This window comes from Heloderma suspectum, chromosome 1, assembly GCF_057233095.1.
Source record: "Heloderma suspectum isolate Gila_16-S chromosome 1, 16-S_ref, whole genome shotgun sequence".
NCBI lineage: Eukaryota > Metazoa > Chordata > Lepidosauria > Squamata > Helodermatidae > Heloderma > Heloderma suspectum.
In genome coordinates, this window is record NC_139458.1 from 214981758 (window position 1) to 215002585 (window position 20828).

Consider the following 20828-nt stretch of genomic DNA (forward strand, 5'->3'; position numbering starts at 1 on the left):
GACAGCGCACACTCACACACCCCCACACAGGAGCAAAAGAAAAAGAGCTAGAGAAAGAAAATCTACCTACAAGCTACGGGGAGTACACTATAAAGCCTAACAGAGAAGGGGTTTGTGTGTCTGTATGTGTGTGATTTTAATTCAGACTCTAGAAAAGAAAGAAAGGGACGTCTACTGGGAATAGTCGAATTGAGAAGGGCTGGGTGGGCAGGGAGACGAGCGACACGGGAAGCTGCAGGAGAACACACAGGCCGCGCAGATCTAGCCAGCCAGCGCTCTCTAGTTCAGCTTGCCCATCTTGGCTGCAATTCCACACCCACTTGCTGGGGACAAAGACCCATTGCACCCGTTGCACCCAGCGGGGCTTACTTCTGAGTGCAGGTGCATACGAGTGCAATGTCCCCCATTTCTAGCTCCCCCACCCCCATTTTGCCACATCCCAGCAATCTGCTGCGGAGTTCATGCTCCCCACCGCATCTTCTCTGATGTGTGCGCTTCTACCTATTGCTTCCCCCCTTTCTCCTCCCCCCTTTCTGCTCACAATGAGGCAGTCCCCTAAACACGCCCCACGGACAGCTGACCCACCAGCCTCCACGGGATGCAGCGGAGTGTAAGGACTAGAGCGCAATCCTTTGCCAGCAGGCAGAGATGTTCTTATTGAGGTAGGTCTTCGGCATGTGCGCTGCTCACGGTCTTCTCCAAGATGCTGAGATGTGCTACAGTTCTACTGAAATTACAGTTCTTGCCTCTAAAGTTGCATCTGTACATATAACTTAGCCGATGAAAACTGTATGCAACACTGTGTCCTCTTTGGGGGTGTTGTGGAAATATCCCCCATACAAATGTGGGAAGGAGACAGTGGCCTGCTCGGGGAGGGGCCCCACTCTGAGCGTCTTGCCCGGAAGCCTCCCAGAAGCAGGGATGTGCCTTCACAGGCCACGGTCCCGGGGGTGCTGACCCCCAGGGAAGTGCCTTTGTCTGCCATGGACCCAGGGCTCCCCTTCTCCATACACCAGGGTCCGGGGCGGGGGGGCTCACCCTGCGAGAAAGGCAAGAGACATCCATTCTTTGTTTCTCTGCCTCGTGCAGACTCCGGCATCCCAAACCCCGTGGCCAGGCTGTCCCTCCACATGCCTGGCCACGGCCCGGAAGAGGAGGACAGGTCGCTCTGCCTCCAAGGACCTGGATCGGCTGCTGTGACAGACCACGTTTGGAACAACAGGTTGCTCCCTGCTTTTGAGAGGCACACCGTGTCTGAACGACGTTGTGCAACACGCAGCAGCAGACGGAGCCACGTGCAGGAGGGACAGATGCGCCCTCCTGGCAGCAGGCAGCAGGCCATCGGACCTGCTGGGGACACTGGTGGGGACACGAGTGGGGAGCGGTCAGCCTGAGCCCCCCACTGACGCAGAGGACGTGACCCCTGAACGGCAGAGGGCGTGACCTCTTTTTGTTTGTCAGATCTCGTGTTCCCACATCTCTACCTCTTATGCAATCAGCAAATAGTTATATTCATAGCTGTTAGTAAGGCCCGGGGGGGGGGGGCAGAGAGAGGTGCCTAGCATCCAGTATAGATGCAAAACATGAACACATCTGAGGTTTTTAGGCCAGACCCAATCATTATAAAGAAGCCTTGGTCAAGAATCGACATTGACTCTGCAGGGCCACTTCAAGGCAAGAACTTGAGTTGAAATGGGAAGGAAAGGAATATGGGAATTGAGAAGGGCGGGGGGTGGGAGCCAAAGAACAAGGCAAGGACACTACTCTTGATGTTTGGGGCTTTTTCAAAATACAGAATCCAGAAAAGCAAGGAAGCGATAGACAACCATCTGTATCGCCGTGCTTTTGAAATGCGCGCGGACCACGAGCCTCTTCTCGGCATCTCCTCTCCTGGTGAGCCTCCTCCCGGCACACCCTCTCCGCGCACGCAGCATTGGACATCCTGCTCCATGCTTTGATTATACCCTGGTCTACAAGCCAGGGAAGGCAAGAGCTCGTCCCTCCGTTGGGAGAGTTACCCTTTCTTCCACATCTCTTTCTCTTCTCCTTTGGCGGCAAATGTGATTTTGAAAGTGTTATCGGGGGAAAGGCACACATATATGTCAATGCTTCTTGCATTTCAGACCTTCCCAGTCATGCCAGTGCCATGGACACTTCAAAGGCTGCAGTCTGGGGCTCGATTGTGGATTCAATGGAAATGACCTGGAGCCTCTTGATATGGATGAGGCTGGAAGATCCTCCTTCAAACTGCCTGGGGGGAAAGCTCCATGAAGCAGAGGAGTGGTGCGGTGCTGCTGTTGACAGTTCCACCCGGTCCGCCATGCCCTGTGCCAGGGCCGCCCCGCACTCGGTGTCCCAGCCCTTCCCCAACCGTCATTCAGCATTCTGAGGACGCGGAGCGCAGTCCTCGCAGGGACTCGTGTGGGCTGGCGTGATGCGGGTGCAGGCGGCCTCGGGAGAACTCTCGCAAGCCTGAGACGGGCACCAGCACTCGAGAAAACGAGAACGATGAAGCGCGGGAGACCAGGGAAGGGATATCTTGCACGCAAGGATGCGACCCGTGTTTCCTGGGGGTTTCCAAGAGTGCTTGATGTCCGTTCGAAGGACTGGGAGGCGGGAGGGGGAAGCTAGAGCCTTGCTGCAGCCAGTCCTGCCAAGAGCTTCTGAACGTCCAGCCGCTGAGGACGAGGTTGCGGGATGAGTCCCATAAGAGTGGGGTTAGCCCACGAGCCACGTGGCAGCTCCCCTGCGAGACAGGCGCTCAGGGTGCTCCTCGCTGGCGGGAGGGTTTCACCCAGCCAAGCGCCTTCTGAACAGCCTGGCAACCCATGTGCCCGGAGCAGAGGCAGAGAACGTGGGAGGCGACAGAACGGGCCTGGCTAGGAAGGCCAGCCAAACGCCGTGCGCCCTCGTCCAATACCTCTGTCACGCCCAACAGGCTGAATGGGTTTTAGTGGACTCAGAGCCATCGCCCCCCCCACCGGCACCGCCACCTGTACTGGGAGGAGCCATGCCCAGTTTCAAGCACGGTTGCTAAGCAACAATGACACGTCCTGCATTGTGACATGTCTCCCTGCTGGAAGGCCTTCAAGAGGTCTCTGGTGACCGGCGGTCTTTGTGGGTAGTAAGGAGACAGAGAAAGATAGCGAGCTAGAGAGTGGGAAAGAGTTGGAGTGTTAGACGAGTTGGAGTGAGCTGGAGTGAGTTGGGAGAGAGTTGGGAGTGCGTTGTAGTGCATTAGGAGTGTGTTGGAGTGTGTTGCAGTGTGTTGGAGTGTGTTGCAGTGTGTTGGAGTGTGTTGGAGTGCGTTAGGAGTGTGTTGGAGTGCGTTAGGAGTGTGTTGGAGTGCATTGGCATCCATCGGAGAAACATTACATCCTTGGAGATGTGAGTAGGCATGTTATTAGTGTTTTCTCTACTCTGGCTCTCACACGACATGTGTTGGTTCAGAATCCTATGCGGACTCTCCCAGCTCTTTCTCGGCCAGGCTACTATTCTCTCTCTCTCTTCATCGAAGATCCTGCTTTCTTCGGGGACCAGAAGTTAAGGCATTCTCACCTTGATCCAAGCTCCCCCAAGCCAGGAAACGGGAGCTATGGCGGTTAGCCCGTCTGTCGTGCCCCGTGATCAGTCCTGCTGTGCTCAGCACCCTCCCTGCACCCACACTTGTCCCGGTCTTCCAGTCCCAAATCCAGCTGGGAGGATGGGGGGCCTGGGAGCAGCACACATGCTCCACGTGGCCCAGGGCTGATTGTGGGGCTGGGGCGAGCGGGTGCCCGAAGGGAGGCAGCAGCTCTTTGTTCCCCCGCTTCGCAACACGGCCTTCTTCCTCCCAGGGGCTCTTTCGAAGTGCGCTCCTGTGCATGGCGGCTCCAAAGGAAGCCTCCCTGGGTCCAGCGCCACTGAGTGCCAGGCGTGTCCAGGGCCGTGGTGGCGGGCCGTAGTGGCCCAGCCGCACCCAGTGATGCCAGCGCCCAGCTGCTCCCTCCCCACTCTGGTCCCGGCGCGAGAGGCCTTCCCTCCTCCCGAGGCCATGGGCCCGAAGAGGCGGAGCCCTGTGCAGCGAGGGGTTGGCTGGCCAAAGCCGCGCCCCACAGGCCCAGGCGCCTCGCTTCCGTCTCCCGGGAGGTCTCCGCTTCCTCCTCTTTGCACGGTGTCCTTGGACGCAGCGTGCCCTGCGGGAAGAGGAACTGCTGTGCCGCAGAGCTCCTCCAGCGTGGCTCCGTGTGAACTTCTCGCTCCCGATCCCCGTTCCGTTGGTGTCCTGCCTTTTCCGTCGTAAGCCTGCGGACGGGGGCTGTCTCAGGGCTTCTCCTTGTCAGGGACCACCCGAGGCCTGTTCAGACAGAGAACAGTCCTGCCACGGCCAGCATTCCCCAGCCGCCACTGGGCTGCAGGCGGCCATCGTTGGGACTGTCCAGCGCTTCCGCGAGAGGCCCGGCCACCCACAGCGCGGCCCTGGCGGAGAGTTCCGGTGGCCCGTGCCAACCGCACGGCCGGGAGCGCGAGGGCCCCGCAGAGCCCAATGCTCACCTTCTCCCTCCTCTCTCCAGGCTGAGAAAGCTGCAGCGGCTGTGGGGCCGGAGGGGTGCCAGGGCTCACCCAGCCCAGGCCGCAGGCAGCAGCACTCCGTCAGGCTCCGTCGCTCCCGCACGCGCTCTGAGGCGCCTCTGGGGCTGCTGCCGGGACTGCAAGGTCCATCCCCTCGGCCTCGGGCCTCTGGAGCAGGGGACGGGCCTTGACATCGCCTCCCTGCGCCGCAGGTTGGAGGCCCTGGCTTCGAGCAGGCGGACTGGACCGGAGGGGTCAGGTGAGTGGCGCCCGGGCCCGGGGAGGCTGGGCGCGCTCAGAGCACCCTGCTGACAGGGGAGGAGGAGGCCTGCCCGGACCCCCGGGGTGCCTGAGTCCAGGAGGCTCCCGAGCAAAGCCGCAGGGTGTCTTTCCAGGATGGGAGGACCCCCGCCTTCCTCCGGCCGGCCGCCACTCTCTTTCCTCTTTGGCATCCACAGGCATACCGGATTCTGCCACATGCATAGCTCCGGTCCAGTCGGAGGCAGAGCTCGCCACACTGCTGCGAAGGGTGGCAGAGTTCATGCAGCAGCTCCAAGCGGGACAGCAGGTACAGCCCCCTTCCTCTCCACCCCGGACACTCCTGACGCCTTCCGCCCAGGGCACTCTCCACGGTCTGGTTGCTCCAGGGGGAATCCAGCGTGGCCCCCTCGGAGGCCCTCCCTGCCCGGGTGGGGTCAGAGGCCCCGCTCCTCTCAGGAGGGGTCCGCAGCGTTCTGAGCCGGTCTTGGGCTTGCCAGTGCCCCTTCCGTTGGCAGAGGGTCACATCCACCGATTTCACAACGACTTCTGTCAATGCCCAGATCAGACCCTGCATTGCTGCCCCGGCTGTTGGCAAAATGCAATGGTGGGATGTGTTCTGAGATCCCAAAACAGCACACCCCTTGCTCCCTGCCCTTGCGCCCTCAAGCCTAGGATTAGAAATCAGCGTGTGCTGCAATGCTGTAGTGACAGTGGTGTCTGGAGCCCACCAGCCTGCTAGGGCAGCGGGCGGGGCGGCCCTAGGCGAGTGGGACAGGGCCAACCGCGTCTCCTCCATTTCCCCTCCTCCATGAAGGTGGAGAGATGCACAAAGCATGTTGTGAGGGGTGGGGTAGGGCTGGCATCCTCCTGCTGGCAATCGTGTCCACGGAGAAACACAGCCCACCGCTGGATGCCACGGCAGGCAGCACCCAGAGCACACTGAGGGGGCCCCCTGGCCTGGCGGCCCCGAAGTGCCCTTCCTGGCTAACTGCCTGATCCTCACCAACGTCCAGGCACTCGACGGCAAAGACAAAGCCACCTTCCTCCGGGATGTCGTGACCTGCTGCAGGGCTGCAAGGAAGGGCAGCTGGAGGGCCCTGGGTCTGCCCTGCACCAAGGCCGACCTGGCCCTGGCCGTAGCGGTGAGCGAGATGCAGCCCTGAAACCCAGCGGAAGGCAGCAGTGACGGGGGACGAGGAGCCCTGAGCGTCCCTCCGGGGCAGGCTGGGGCCGAGGGGCCGGCCACTCATCTCTGCCTTTGCCCTCTTGGCCTCCCCAGATGGCGATGGAGACCCAGCCCGGGGAAGCCCTGCCCCCCGCCGTCATCTCGTCCGCCATGAAGGCTGTTTGCCAGCTGAGGTATTGGGGCGTGTGGGGCCTGCCCCGGCTCACGAAAGGGTCTCCTCCAGCTCACAGTGTGTCGCTTCGGGGGGAGGGAGGGGGGGTGGGAGGGCCGGTTTTTCTGCTGTACTCTGCCAGCATGGCTGGCCGGCCGATGCTGCCGCACTTCCCTGTCGAAGCAGGAACAGGATGGTGCCCAGATAGGATTTCATTTCGCCTTGTCTCATGTGAATTCTGAGCCCCGGCTTATTTTCGGGCTGGGCCAGGAATCGAGAGGCCGGGGGACCCTGCAGATCCCGGCCTCTCCACCTGCCTCCCCCTTCCTCTGGGATGCCCCTCCCCCTCCCCATTCTCCTCTGCCATGTCTTGCTCGGGAACTGGAGGCACCGCAGAGATTTCCATGGGGGCGGGATGGAGGTGGGGGGGGCGTATGGAGGGCCCGTGGGCAGAGCTCCCCCCCAGCTCATAGCTCCTTCTGTGGCAGCGGAGCAGGAAGCCGCCCTCACGGCGCCCACATCTGCCCTCGGGACCACGGGATTGCTCCCCCTATCCCGCTTTCCCTTCTTCTTTCGGAAGTGGGGCCACGGAGCACGGTCCTGGACTGTGCCCCCTCCCCGTCCAGCTGACTGGCGGCCCGGAAGGATCGTGCCTCCAGGTCCAGCGGAGAGGGAAGCGTGGAAGCGCAGGCCGGCCCCGTGGAAGAGAAGAGCCGCCCCTCCCGCTCCCGCTCCGCTCACTCCTGCTGCTCTTCTCCTTCCAGCAGACTCAGGCCAGCCTGGAGCAGGGAGCTGGAGTCGCGGATCCTGAGGCTGGCTCTCCACGAGGTCTTGACGGCCGGCAGCGAGACAGCACCCCCCCACAAGCAGGTGGATCCTGGCCAAAGGCATCGATGCCGGACTCGGGGGGGCTGATCCCGGGGTAGACTGGCCTTGGGGAAGCCGGGGCAGGCAAACGTGCCAGGCCTGCAGCACACGGGACGCCTGTCTCCCTGGAGCCCCGACAAGGGCCTCTGGTGGGGGAATGTTGGGAGCTCCGCCACGCCTCCGCCTCCTGGCGCTTCCGGCCCTCCATCGCCTTTCACAGGGAAGGCGAAAGGCGTTCCCTGCCCCCCCGTCTGGAGGGACAGGAGCCGGCGGAGAACACGCAGCCGTGGCAGGGGATCCTTCGGTGTCCCCCCCGGCCTAACGCTCTCTCTCCTTCTAGCGGTTCTTCAAGCCCTATGGCTACGAGACCCTGAAATTCATGCTGCGGGGCTTCTTGGCCGGAGAGCCCAGCCTCAGCCATCTCCTCTTCATCATGGAGGTGAGTGGGACATCGGAGAAGTTCGCTTGTGCTGGCAAATCAGGTGAGGATGCCCAGCTCGAGGCCCCAAATGGGGGTGCGAGGCCATGGAGACGCTGCCCGAAGGCAATGGCACATCAAGGCCTTCATCGGCCAGTGTCTCCCCAGTGCCTCAACCAGCCGTGGAGCAGACTGGGAGATTTAGGGTGGGAACGGCACACAGGGCTCAGCCTCAGGGCTTGGGGGGGGCAGGTAAGCTCCCCGCCCCCTCGGGGCCCGACAGGCTTCTGAGGGCTGCCTCCTCCCACAGCACATCCACTTCTGGGTGCGGTCCAGCGTGCCGCTGGAGGCCTGGAGGGCGCTGGCGTGCGGCACGCACCTGATGGATTACACCCTGACGCTGCCGGAAGTGGACGTGCGTATCCCTGGCTGCTGGCCTGGCGAGGGGCCTTGGGCCGGGACCGTCCGGGCCTTCGGGGGAGGCCCCCGGCCTGCTCTGGGCAGGGAGGGAGGCTGGGTTCTCCATTTCAGTGGCCGGTGTGGGGGCGGGAGGGAACCCGGAGCAGCACGCTCCAGCCCCCAGCCCCCGGCACCAGGGCAGGGCTCAGTCCGGAGAGCTCCGCGGAGGGCCTGTCGCCCAGGGGGTCTGCAGGACAAGGCCCACGAGGTGCAGGGAGAAAGCAAGGGAGAAGTGTGGGTCGAGGTCCCCCTGGTTTCCTGTCCCACTAGCTGTCTGGAGACCACCCGGTCCTGGGCCGTCTGGTGGCCGAATGCGCCGTGCTGCTGACTGGCTCCAGGGCGGAGCTGCGGGACCAGGCCAAGGCAGCCATCGGCTCCTTCCATCGGCTCCTGCTTCTCCAGAGGGGTAAGCGGGCAAGGAAGGAGGAGCCCAGCAGCCTCCTCTGGCTGGCCCCTTGTCCTCCCGAAGGGGACGGTCCACCTCCGTGGCAGTCGATCCCATCTGGTGTCTCTCTGTCAGGGGCGTGCGAGACGGAGGACCTCTGGAGGGGGGGAGCCCAGGGGAGCCAGGAGCTGCTGGCATACCGAGAGGCCTGCAGCGTGGGCGAGGTAAGGACCCCTCCCGGCAGCTGTGAGAATGGCCGCACGGCAGTCTTGCTGGCAAGGGAGACGCCTCTTGCCGTTCTCCCGTGAGACCGGTGTGGGAGGGACTTGCTCAAGGGCAAGGTGAGGGAAGGCCAGTGTCAGGGCTCAGCATGGCGGGACACCTGCAGGGGGCCTCACAGCCCCAGAGGGCCCCTAGCAAGATCCCCCTGGAGCGCTCCTCCTCCTCACCGGGGCCACCTCCTTGTTCATGGGCTTCTCGCTCTGGCCCAGGCCACGGGGGTGAGTAGCAGGGACGGCAGAGGTCCCTGCCTGCTTGCTCACCGGCTCTCTTCCTGCCCAGCATGGAAGTGGCGGCCATGGTCAGAAAGAGGAGGGGGAGAGACAGCAGCCGGAGAAAGCCCTGGTCCAGAAACCCCCCTGTCCGAATTGGAGCTGGCCACCAGCCCCACACCTCGGCCCGGCCTTCCCTATGGCAGAGGAGAGTGGCTTCTGGGAAACGGTGTTGCGTTCCAATGGAAACTTGTGTCACAAAATTCACGTGTTGTGGCGTGTGTCCCCACGCCTTGTCTTCTCCTGCGGAGAGCAGTGGATCCTTCCTGGAACACTCTCTTAGTGTCCCGACCACATCTCGGGTTTAGGTCTTTGGGAAGATCTTCGCCAAGCCTCAAAAGAGAGCCTTCCTCGGCACGGCGCTGGTCCTGGCCCACCACGGCAGCAGCACGACCCAGGAGGCTGCCATCCTCTCTGCCTATTCCCTCCTCGGAAGGTCTGAGGCCTTTTCGGGGAAGGAGGTGAGTGAACTGCTCGCGTGGGCTCCGAACGGGGAAAGGCAGGGCCTGTTGTTTCCTCCCCAGGGCTCCAGGAGCCATGTCAGGAGGAGTGCCCAGAGCGGACGGCCTCCCTGCGTCATGCGGAGCGGAGGGGAGGGGAGGGGAAGGCGAGCGGGCCTGACAGCAGAAACGCCCACCCCCAGTCCTCCCCGAGGGTTGTTGCTATGGCAGGCTGACGGTGGGTTTCTTCGGGGTTTGCTCCTGGCTAGGTTACCGTCGTGAAAGCCAAGATCCTCCGGGAGCTGCACGCACTTCAGAAGAGCAAGGAGATCCCGGAGGCTCTGAAAAACCTCCTTCCCAGAAAAGGTAACTGCCAGACGCCATGGCCAGAAAGGTCCACATCTTCTCGATCGAAAATTTAGGTTTTTATTTCACTTCCTTGCCCACCATCCTTCACACTTGGACACTCTGCCCTCAGTTACCATCCTTCCTGGATCTTTGCTGGCTAGCTTCTTAGTCACACACACACAAACCCCCATGGGGGGGCATGACAGAGGCTCTTTGCTGTGCTACATGAGGTGAAAAAGGGAAGAAGGAACCCCAGCCGTAGCTGCCCCAAGCCAATTGTGCCACTGCCCCCCGGACTCCCCGGTCCTCCCTCTTTGGGGAGAGAGATTCCCCCAATGAGGCAATAAGCCTCCTCCGTCGATCCCAGGCCTAAGGCCTCACTAAAGCACTCCTACGTCGTGTGGCTGTTAAGTGGGACATGGACACCGACCCCTGCCTCCCGGCCATAAGGGGGGTCTCGCTCTTGTTCTCTTCCATCCAGATGTCATCATCGTGGAAGACCTGGAGGGCAGAGATATGTAGAGGCCTGCGAGGGGGCGCGTCCCGGCAGCCGCTTGGTGCCAAATGCGGGGGCATGAGCGGTCCTGGACTAGGGTGGCCACGACGGCAACGTCCCACTGCTGAGATTCACGGACAAATCGGAATCCATTCGGCTGGCAAAGCGTCATCGTGATGTTTTGAAAGGTGTATATCTCTGGACTGTGCTTTCTGGGAGAGCCCGTTCTCACTGGTTGCTGAAGAGTTTTATGGCGTCAATCAGAGGGCTGAAGCCAGACAAAATCGCCACCTCTGTCTGCCGTCCATCCATATTCCTTTGGGCGAGGGACACGTGGCTGGGTGCATCCACTACCCCTCCAAATTTGGAGGGGGGAACTCAAGGAGGGGGAGGGGAGGGAGTCCGACCACTTTTCCCGCCTTCACAGGGACGGTCATTGTCGTGTGTCGCTTCAGTTGCTCCAGAGGCCAGAGGCGCCGCTGCTCTGCAGATAGAGTGTCTGTGCACGGCTGCAACTGGAGTCTGAAGAGAAGAACCCGTCGTCAATCAAGGACTCCAAAGATGTATGGACGTCGGAGATTCAGCGTGGAGGTTGCAGTTCACCGATATTTGGCGGAGGAGGAAGCCCAAGGTGTAACCAGCACCAACAGCCCCAGCACCAGTCCACCCTGCAACCGCAAGCAGCACACACCACCAAATACGGCCACAGAAAGTGGCACAGGCACAGCCAGCCACATCTCTGGAGGAACAGGAAGGAAGTTCATGGATGGTGAGCGGTAGGGCATGTCTCCAAAGCAGAGGAAAATGTTCCCGAGGAGATCCTACAGCGGCGGAACGAAAGTCACGAAGGCTGCGTCATTCCAAAGGATGAATCTGGTGAGACTCAGTCAATCCCCCCCATGCTTTTCAGGCGTTTAGCAGTGCGGACAGTTTCAGACAACTCTTGTGGAGCTTTGAAGTCTGTACCTTTATTTGCACCTTGTGGCGTCTGTTGTTTTCTCAGTGCTAGCGCAGTAGCAGCTTACGTCTGCACCTTGTGTAAGGCTGATCGCAATTCCAAGCGATGTGTCATCGATTTCTAGAAGTACACCGTTGTTTTCTCTTTGTGTCCAAGGTGCATTGCTCCTGAAATTCCGCTTCTCTTTGGAATCGTGACAGAAACGCCCACAATCGTCCTCCCTGCATGGGAGAGCGAAAGTGGGACAGAAGATGAACCCGGTCCAGAGCTACCTGTTGAGAATTACCTCGTGGGCAGCGGTTCACGTAATTTGGAAAAAAAGCCCAGAGGACTTCATTTCAGCACTGATGCAGACAACGATGAGGAGGAGGAGTCCTTCTATACCGATGTCCCTGCGGAGACTGAGTCTGCCTCTGTGGTCCAGCCTGCCGGGTTCTTTGGGAGCAATCCCAAACCTCAGGAACAACTATGCCCTGCTAAGCGCTCGTCATCACCATCAACAGTGCCACCAGCAACACCATCCACAAGCAGAGATGAGAGGAAACGTGCAGCTCCATATGCCGCCTCATCTGAAACTGGTACTCCGTTGCCCAAAGAAAAGATGGTGGCCAGGCGAGTTCCTACGTGTGGCGCTTCTTCAAAGATGCGAAAAATGACCGTTACGTCGTGGTCTGTGATGTTTGCAGAAGTCGTGTGCACCTAGGAATGGAAGGGGGCTGTGGACAAGTGGGCACATCTGCCATGAGGCGACACATGGAGGTGCATCATGCGCTTCTTGTGCCCAAAGACAGTAAAGGCAAGTCCCTCTCCCAGCCATCCCAAAAGAGTATTACTGCCTTTTTTGCCTCATCTTGCAAAGACCAAAGGCACAGTGGTCTGGCTGAGAAGGGCACAGAAGGCAACTTAGCTAAGAGGCAGGTGTCAATGGAACTATGCCTCGCGCTGACACCGAAATCCCCATCTGACGCGTCCAGGCAGCAAGGGGGAATGGAGCCCTGACAGGAAGAGTTCATTGCTCGATGCACGCTGCCCTTCTCCAGAGTGGAAGAGGAGGCCTTCCGGGACTTCGTGGAGGAATTGTGCCCCCAGTGGGATGTCCCTTCTCCTCACTACGGTAGTGGCGCTGCCATTCCAGCCCTGGCTTCTGAAGTCAGAAGGGCGCTCCAGCAGGATTGGAAGCGCGCGGTTGGAGGAAGCATTCATCTGACAAGAGACCCGTGGACAAGCAAGCAAACAAAGTCTTATCTGTGTGTCACTGCGCAATGGGTCTCCGTCAGTGAGAACTGCAGACTGACTCGGGCGACAGCGACATTGGCCCTCACAATGCTCTCGGGGACGCACACAGCAGAAAGCGTTACGACGAAAATCGATGGTGTTGTTACGTCCTGGGTCCCCCCTTAAATCCAGCAGTGGGCTGTTTAGAAGCCTATAATGCCTCCAACTCCCGGAAAGCAGTCCGCATTGCAGGGCGAAACCACGTCCAGTGCGTTGCGCACTGTTTGATCGTTGTGGTGCGTTCGGGATTGAGCAACCCATCTCCCAAAATAGGCAAGCTACTGAAGATGGCCCGATCCATTTGCACACACCTCAGGCAGTCCTGCTCAGCGATGGCGGCAATAGGCGCCATCCAACGTAGAAGTGGTCTTCCACAACACAAGTTCATCTTGGATGTGTGCACACACTGGAACAGCCCATTGCATATGCTACAGCGACTCTGTCAGCAGAGAGCTGCTATAAATGACCACACTATCGAGACAAAACACCACTCCAAATTTTTGGTCGCACCACAGCAGTGGGTCTTGATGCAAGAGCTGGTTGACATGGTAAAAGCCTTTGATGAATGCACAACGCTACTGAGATGCTACACTGGGCCAAGTTCTGCCTGCGCTGAAGATGACAGAGGGGGTGCCGAGAAAAGGCTGTGCTGGGCTTTGTGAGCACAGCAGTGCTGCAGACAGTCAAGCCCCCAATCCTGCCGTTAGGCTTGCACATTCCTTCCGCAGGAGATTCCGCAGGGACGTGAAATACATGGCTGCGTCACTCCTTGAACCGCGGTTCCGGGTAGCACAGCGAGGGAGGCGGTGCAAGGTCAGAACCCTGACTTCCGAAGTCTAAAAACCTATTTGACAGAGAAAACCATGGAGTGCCGCAAGAGAGATGTTCTGGATGTGAAGGTGCTGGGGAAGAGTGAGGCTAGTAGGACAACTACTTCCCCTACAGATAATATCCGCCGCAGCGACATCACCAGCAGGAAAGACCATTTCCAGATGTGCATGCAGAAGAGGCAATGCACGGAGTGGCGCTTGTCCCCCCAGCAGCGCACCCGTTCCAAACCGTAGCCATCTTGCTCCAGTTCTGTCCAAACCAGCAGTCCCTGTCTGGCCTGCGCAGAGCCCACAGCAGTGGCGAGATGGGGCAGTGCTTTGCAGAACTCGCACCGACATGCAGAGTCCAGTTGCGCTGCCCGCATGTGTCTGGCGGCCTTTACAGCATACATCCCTACTACACACACACACACACACACACACACACACACACAATTTCCTATGCATCCCAGTGTACCTCACTATTGGCTTTATACGTGTATCTTTAACCCTCCGAATGTTAGTATGCTTCTGATTCCCCAAACGTATGTATCGTTCTAATTCCCCTGATGTGTGATTTCAATTCCTTTGGAAGTCTTCTTTAATAAATCAAAGAATTGCTTCCAAAGACCGTCTCGTGCTCTCTGACTCCCTCAGCTTTGGGGGTATCGGGTTTTCCTAAGCACCAAGAGTTCTACGTTCAAAGATCCCTCTGGGATGTCTTTAGCATACATGTCTGTGATATGCAGCTCCATGCAAATCAAAGCATACTTTGTAACATCAGGGATGCTGAGCATCTCCCCAGGAGGGAAGTTTACAGCTGCTGGGATTGTTGAGCTTGGAAAGCATTCTTGTTGCTGCAGTTTGTGGAACAGCAGGCAAACACAGAGATCACTGTGTAAAATCATCTAGATTTTAAAAATTGTATCTCTTGACTTGAAACAAGAAATGGCTTCTTTTTCTTCAGGGCAGGGCAGAAAGAACTTTAAACAGGTCAGAAGTGACAAAACAAACGCAGAAAGCATTGCCATGTCCCCGGCTGCAGGCCTGCTCGAGGGCTCCACCCGCTCGAGGGCTCCACCTGCTCGAGGGCTCCACCTGCTCGAGGGCTCCACCCGCTCGAGGGCTCCACCTGCTCGAGGGCTCCACCCTCCTTTGAGGGTCGTTACCTGCATGTGGAAAGAGAAGAATAAACCGCAGTGGTAACATGCATCTTGCAGGCGGAGTTGTTAGCTCAGGCGCCATTCTGTAGTCCTTGCAGGGCCCGTGAGGCCTCTGGACATCCCCCAGCAGACGCCTGAGGAGGACCAGAGGAGGGGCTTCGGCTGTGGGAGAAGAAGTGTGGCCTTCTCCACAGATGCTGCTCCTCCTGCTGTCGGCTCCCTTCGGGCTCCTCCTCTCTCCCCTCCCTCTCGGCAGCCCTCAAGGCCTCCTGTGCCAGCAGTGCACGATGCGCAGCTGTGGAATGGCACAGGAGCAGAATGATTTCAGTTCTGTATGCGGTGAGTGAACAAAACCACAGTCATTCCTTGATCCGTCTATCACCCTTTCCATGTCCTACCATAAGAACCACAAATACTGTCCAGGAAAGACAGGAAAGAGCAGGAAAGGCAAGGGTGGTGCTGGACAGCGGAAGCAACTGGGCAGACGTATTCCAGTAATGCCTTCTGTCCTGGGCTCATCTCTTGGCACAAAGAACTCCTGGCCAACTAACAGAAATCCCTAGAAACTCCGAGAACTCCTATGGTTAGCAGCTCTGGCCGCGTGGACGAGCTTCTTAGCGCTCACAGCAAAAGCTTAATGAGTGCAGGATTCCAGAAATCGTATAGCTGTGGGCAATGAGCTATCGCCCCAGTATATAGTTCCAAGAACAACCAAAGCCCACCACTATAACCGTGTCGGAGACCCATACAGCTTTGTTCCCCTGTTGCAATGTGTATGGCTGAAAAGAGAGGGCAAGAGGCCCGAACGATTCCGCAGTCTGAGGAGGCCCAAACCAGCCCCACTCCCTCTTGCCGTTACATGCATGTCAGCATGGGCAAACTCTTCCCACTTTTTCTCCTAGCGCAAGGAACCCAAGGCGGCTCACGTTATCCTCTTCCTCTCCATTTAACCCTCACAACCACAACACTGTGAGGTAGGCTGGGACTTTCTGACTGGGCCAACGTCACCCAGCGAGCTTCCATGGCTGAGTGGACTATACCCAGATCTCCCAGCTCCCAGTTCAACACTTGCTCATCAGTGGACTTGAGTGCCAAGGTCTGGGTATTAAGGTGGGGTGCAAAACTTCAGCAATCGCTACACAAATAAGGACGACGTGCACACAGCGAGAGGTTGGTCCTGCTGCTTCTGGTGCCCGTCTAACGCTGTGCAATGCAGAGACCGGCGGCAGCATTTCACCGGAAATGGACAGTGTGTCAGTGTGTCATATGATTTGTAGCCGGGGCCGCATAATCCTATGCATGTGGTTGTGCAGGAAAAAGTAATGCAGTTCCCAGCACCCCTTCTTCAGCCATCCGAAGTGGCCGGAAGATGATGGAGCAGGACCTCTTTCTGTCCAAACAAGCATAGGATTGCAGGCTCAGGGTCAGGATTGGTTTGTTTCCACATGACACCACAAAGAGATCGCTTCATTTTCAGGTGGGCTTTTGCAGTCGCTTGTGCAGGAGGGGTGGTTGCGAAAGGGCTGGGACTGGAGGGACGTGGGATGGGAATAACGATAATAAGACCGGCAGTGTCCAAGAGGCCTGGCAGACCGGACACATCATTGTTTTCACATTCAATCAAGCCTGATGATGGGCTGGGAGAACTAGAACTTACCAGGCATAGGCCTCAGTGAAAAGGCAGGCTGGCCCGCCTGGACCCACACTGCCCGCACCCTCCGGTAGTACGTGGGCAGGGGGCTGACAACGGCGCCCTCCACTCTGCCGCATCCATCCCTTCCTCAATGACGGGGCGCTCCAGGGCCTTCCATTTCAAGCGCAATTGCCCGGGAGTGGTTTTCCCAGCACATGCGGAGTCTCTCGTACCAACGCAAAGAGCCAGGCTGAGCAGAGGGTGTCGCCAGCCGCTGTGCGTCTCCACTGGGGCCCCTCAACCCAAATGAGCCTGGCCTGAAGTGGGGCGTGGGTGGCAGGGGAAGGGAGAAGGGCGGGGAGGGTGACAGGGAGACAGAGAGCAAGGGAGGGCTGCGGGACGAGCCAGATCCCCACGGACGGCTGAGGAAGCCAGCCGAGATGGAGAGCAGGAAAGGAGAGCAGGAGATGAGTAAATATACAATTATTAAAGTTACCTGCCCAAAGCTATGGAACGAGTCAGATCTGAGACTACAAACAGCCTTTTGAAAATGCAAGAGAGGTGCTCGGAGGAGCAAAGCCCTCCCACACATCTTACACATTCACCCCTTTCCCTGCCTGCTCCTGCTGGCAAGGCCCTTGTGCCTCACCAACGTAAACGGGGTGGATGCCATTCAGAATCAAAGCAGTCATGCCACACACTCACTCTCCCTAGACCGCTGCACCCCAACCAGTTTGGCTTCCCAGTGCAGAACAGCTGACATAGGAAGACATCGTTCTTGCACCACAAAACCAAAAAAGGGCATAACAGCCACCCCCCAACCCCACACAGAACTCCTGGCAAACTAACGGAAATCCCTAGAAACTCCGAGAACTCCTATGGTTAGCAGCTCTGGTCGCGGGGACGAGCTTCTTAGTGCTCACAGCAAAAGCTTAATGAGTGCAGGATTCCAGAAATCGTATAGGTGTGGGCAATGAGCTATCGCCCCAGTATATAGTTCCAAGGACAGCCAAAGCCCACCACTATAACCGTGTCGGAGACCCATACAGCTTTGTTCCCCTGTTGCAATGTGTATGGCTGAAAAGAGAGGGCAAGAGGCCCGAATGATTCCGCAGTCTGAGGAGGCCCAAACCAGCCCCACTCCCTCTTGCCGTTACATGCATGTCAGCATGGGCAAACTCTTCCCACTTTTTCTCCTAGCGCAAGGAACCCAAGGTGGCTCACGTTATCCTCTTCCTCTCCATTTAACCCTCACAACCACAACACTGTGAGGTAGGCTGGGACTTTCTGACTGGGCCAACGTCACCCAGCGAGCTTCCATGGCTGAGTGGACTATACCCAGATCTCCCAGCTCCCAGTTCAACACTTGCTCATCAGTGGACTTGAGTGCCAAGGTCTGGGTAGTAAGGTGGGGTGCAAAACTTCAGCAATCGCTACACAAATAAGGACAACGTGCACACAGCGAGAGGTTGGTCCTGCTGCTTCTGGTGCCCATCTCTCGCTGTGCAATGCAGAGACCGGCGGCAGCATTTCACCGGAAATGGACAGTGTGTCAGTGTGTCATATGATTTGTAGCCGGGGCCGCATAATCCTATGCATGTGGTTGTGCAGGAAAAAGTAATGCAGTTCCCAGCACCCCTTCTTCAGCCATCCGAAGTGGCCGGAAGATGATGGAGCAGGACCTCTTTCTGTCCAAACAAGCATAGGATTGCAGGCTCAGGGTCAGGATTGGTTTGTTTCCACATGACACCACAAAGAGATCGCTTCATTTTCAGGTGGGCTTTTGCAGTCGCTTGTGCAGGAGGGGTGGTTGCGAAAGGGCTGGGACTGGAGGGACGTGGGATGGGAATAATGATAATAAGACCGGCAGTGTCCAAGAGGCCTGGCAGACCGGACACATCATTGTTTTTACATTCAATCAAGCCTGATGATGGGCTGGGAGAACTAGAACTTACCAGGCATAGGCCTCAGTGAAAAGGCAGGCTGGCCCGCCTGGACCCACACTGCCCGCACCCTCCGGTAGTACGTGGGCAGGGGGCTGACAACGGCGCCCTCCACTCTGCCACATCCATCCCTTCCTCAATGACGGGGCCCTCCAGGGCCTTCCATTTCAAGCGCAATTGCCCGGGGGTGGTTTTCCCAGCACATGCGGAGTATCTCGTACCAACGCAAAGAGCCAGGCTGAGCAGAGGGTGTCGCCAGCCGCTGTGCGTCTCCACTGGGGCCCCTCAACCCAAATGAGCCTGGCCTGAAGTGGGGCATGGGTGGCAGGGGAAGGGAGAAGGGCGGGGAGGGTGACAGGGAGACAGAGAGCAAGGGAGGGCTGCGGGACGAGCCAGATCCCCACGGACGGCTGAGGAAGCCAGCCGAGATGGAGAGCAGGAAAGGAGAGCAGGAGATGAGTAAATATACAATTATTAAAGTTACCTGCCCAAAGCTATGGAACGAGTCAGATCTGAGACTACAAACAGCCTTTTGAAAATGCAAGAGAGGCGCTCGGAGGAGCAAAGCCCTCCCACACATCTTACACATTCACCCCTTTCCCTGCCTGCTCCTGCTGGCAAGGCCCTTGTGCCTCACCAACGTAAACGGGGTGGATGCCATTCAGAATCAAAGCAGTCATGCCACACACTCACTCTCCCTAGACCGATGCACCCCAACCAGTTTGGCTTCCCAGTGCAGAACAGCTGACATAGAAAGACATCGTTCTTGCACCACAAAACCAAAAAAGGGCATAACAGCCACCCCCCAACCCCACACAGAACTCCTGGCAAACTAACAGAAATCCCTAGAAACTCTGAGAACTCCTATGGTTAGCAGCTCTGGTCGCGAGGACGAGCTTCTTAGCGCTCACAGCAAAAGCTTAATGAGTGCAGGATTCCAGAAATCGTATAGGTGTGGGCAATGAGCTATCGCCTCAGTATATAGTTCCAAGGACAGCCAAAGCCCACCACTATAACCATGTCGGAGACCCATACAGCTTTGTTCCCCTGTTGCAATGTGTATGGCTGAAAAGAGAGGGCAAGAGGCCTGAACGATTCCGCAGTCTGAGGAGGCCCAAACCAGCCCCACTCCCTCTTGCCGTTACATGCATGTCAGCATTGGCAAACTCTTCGGCCCCGGGTTTCTCACTAGCGAACCAGCCTGCCTACCCTTCCGAACCACTTCTGCTCAGATTCTGACTGCGATCCAATGATTCCACAGCTGCTCTGGGAGAGGGGGCCAGAAAACAAGATGGGAATTAGGGACGGCAGAGAATTCCGCCACGGGTCTCGGTGAGGCCAAATGCCAATGCATTCGGCCCCCCGAAATCTGTGGCGGAACGGCCTGCCCCCCCGCCCCCCCGCAGATCCCCCTCGGGACGAGACTTACCTGGGGCGGATCTTCTGGATGGCGGCGGCTTCAGCAGCGGCAGCAGCGGCTGGTCTTCCGACCGGCTGCCACTGCAGACATTTGCAGTTTTTTTGTTTTTTTTTACATAAACGTGATAGGCTACGTAAGTTTTTACGTAGCCTAAAACGTCTGAGTAAAAAAAAAAGAAAAAGGTGTACGCAAATGGTGGCGGCTATGGCCACTAGCGTCCGCTACGCTATTTGCGTTCCCCTTATTTTCGCCGTCTTAGTCGACATAAATATTTACGTAAACTAAGACAGGCCAAAATAAGGAACGCAAATGGCAGCGGCCGTAGCCGCCGCCATTTGCGTACAGGAGTGTGTTTTTTTTTTAAAGTCAGACGTGATAGGCTATGTAAAGATTTACGTAGCCTATCACGGCTGACTACAGGGACGCAAACGGCGGTGCCTACGGCCGCCGCCATTTGCGTCCCTGCTAGCCAGCGGCCGGATGTCCGGCTGCTGGCGGAGCCGGCCGGTGGCTCCGCAGAATCCCTGCGGAACGGAGCTGGCCAGCCAGGATTCTGGGGGGAGGGACGGAGCGCATCCCCCCCCCAGAGGAACCTGGCGGAGCCAGGTCAGGCCAATTTCGTACATCCCTAGGTCAAGGTGGTGGTACTGCTTACTAAAGCAGAGCCACCATGATCTCACAGGTGATGAGAGGGACATGCTTGTAGCCTGGAGGGCAAGAAAAGAGGCAGCCCCAATTAGGAACCAAAACCGACCATGTGTAGAACATGTAGATAATCTCCTCCAAAGTATCACAGGCATTCCAGACCAGACAAGAGGTGAAATGGGTCCCCTCTATGGGGCGGGATGCTTTAGCGTGCATGTGCACCCATCGCCACACTTGTGCGCTAGTGCCAAGGTGCCTCGACGACCTGACACGGAGATTCCCCGCTCCGAGGGCTCTCTTCCCAGGATCCCAGCGTGGGTGGTGGCGGGGAGAGCCTTGTACCAGCTGCTTGGAGGAAGGGCAGGATGAAAACATCACTGAAATTAATGCCCTTTTCACATTCGAGCCAAGGGTTCCATGTTGCCGAGGTCGTATGTCAAGCCGCCAAAGAATGATGCGTGCTGGCGTCTCTCAGTAGGACATGGCATAGACCCCCCTTTCCTGGAGTCCAGCAGAGATCAAATCCACATGTTCAGTTCTGCCCCATCCATCCTCAAAGTACACATTCCTTGACAGCGTTTTCATCCCAAATCTCAGGCAAGTATCGTCTCCCATAGTGGCGTCCGTCAAGAACAAGGAGGGAGTGGGGCATGCCCTGCCCTGCCCTCAGGCTGACACACGGAAGTGACAGCACACACCAAGGTCCTCCTCACTCTGCCCAATGGTAGAGCCGGCTGCACACCCAAGCAGAGACTCCTCAAACTTGGCTGTCCCACCCTAAAAAGGAAAGGCGCCATCCTGGGCCGGTGGAGACAGAAAGGCGGCCCACACCTGCCAGCACTCCCCAGCCAGCCATGGCTGGCTGGGTC

The 20828-nt window shown here is 58.1% G+C and overlaps 1 long non-coding RNA gene across 1 annotated transcript in view; it reads left to right on the forward strand.

Moving 5' to 3' along the window:
- LOC146358748 (uncharacterized) overlaps positions 1-20828 on the forward strand; it is an 862550-nt gene that overhangs the window by 186788 nt on the left and 654934 nt on the right. The gene's annotated exons all lie outside the window — the stretch shown is intronic.